The 1,317-nt window shown below is 37.3% G+C and overlaps 1 non-coding gene across 1 annotated transcript; it reads right to left on the minus strand.

Annotated features, from left to right (window-relative positions):
* Positions 1-380: 380 nt before the first annotated feature.
* Positions 381-512, minus strand: LOC112440752 (U8 small nucleolar RNA). The gene has a single exon (XR_003028766.1). It is a non-coding gene; the product is annotated as a U8 small nucleolar RNA (small nucleolar RNA).
* Between the last annotated feature and the right edge of the window lie 805 nt (positions 513-1,317).

Here is a 1,317-nt window from a genome sequence, read left to right on the forward strand (position 1 = left end):
CGCCCAGCCCTTGGCATTTAATTTAACTTCCCAGAATCTTGTTTTATTTCACTGTGAAATGTGGATAAATATTTTTCACCCCAGAAAGTTATTGTAAGAATTCAATGAAAATAACCTATGAAACAACTTCAGCATGGTTCTAGCATTCAGTAATTACTATTCTTAATTGTTATTTACCTGCTTGTATATATATTAAAACTCAGTACTTGATTCTAATTATTATTTTCATTATTTTAACTATTATGATTTTCATAATTATATATGTATGTATATTTTTAACAAAAGATTTTTAATTAACCGAAGTTATACTTGTGGATGATTCTCAATGCCCTATGATAATACACTTATTTTTAAATTTATTCTTTTTTTCTTCAGAAAGAATCAGGTAGGAGCAAACAGGATGTTGCAAATCCTGATTATGCAGAGAATTAATCACATATCATGTAAACTCTAGTCATCGTGAACTCTGCCCTCCAAAAGAAGGAACAGGTAAGGATGATCTCACCTGTGGATAATGCATCTCTTTTAAATGCTCAACAGAATGAGCAAGTCCTTCCACAGTCCATCTTTTCCTAAAACAATTTAGCCACTCTAGGGATCATTAAAGCCGCACCAACATCCTTCCAATTTGGCAATAACCAATGGGAAAATCCACTTAGTTATTCTCAGGGAGCAAACCAGTTGACCAAGTTAGAGCTGGGTCTGACTTGTCCAATGAGCAATTCACTCTTCAGCAATTCCTTTTGAAGAGAGAAAGTGATTGTGTGGAAGTGCTAGAGTTGTTGTGATACATTGTGTCTCTGCCCTTTTGAAAGCAGAAGCACTGCAGGTCACTCACAAGCCACTGGGCAAATACCCAATGGCCCTTGAGAGTTATTCAGTGCCCTTGACTAGAAGAGTTGGCATTGGCTTCTGGGTATTAATCTTAGGTAAGGAGGAAAGGTATTGAGAAAATGAGAATAAAATGAAGGAAGCTTGAATTTAGCATATCTGCCTTTATAAGAATTGCTGTACATGTTTGTCTTAGCTCAGGTTGTTATAACGAAATACCACAGATTGGGTGTCTAAAACAACAGACATCTGGAGACTTGACAGTCTGAGATCAAGCATGGTCAGGTTCTAGTAAGGGCTCTCTTTCTAGTTTTCTCACATGACAGACAGACAGAAGGGCATAGAAGAGAAGAGAGAGAGCAAGAGAGAGAGAGCTGTCATGTTCCTCCTTCTAAGAGCATTAAGTTCATAATGATGGCTCCACCCTCATGACCTAATCACCTCCCAAAGGCCTTAGCTCAAAATACCATCACATTGGGGATTAGG

The sequence above is a fragment of the Pan paniscus genome, chromosome 7 (assembly GCF_029289425.2).
Source record: "Pan paniscus chromosome 7, NHGRI_mPanPan1-v2.0_pri, whole genome shotgun sequence".
NCBI lineage: Eukaryota > Metazoa > Chordata > Mammalia > Primates > Hominidae > Pan > Pan paniscus.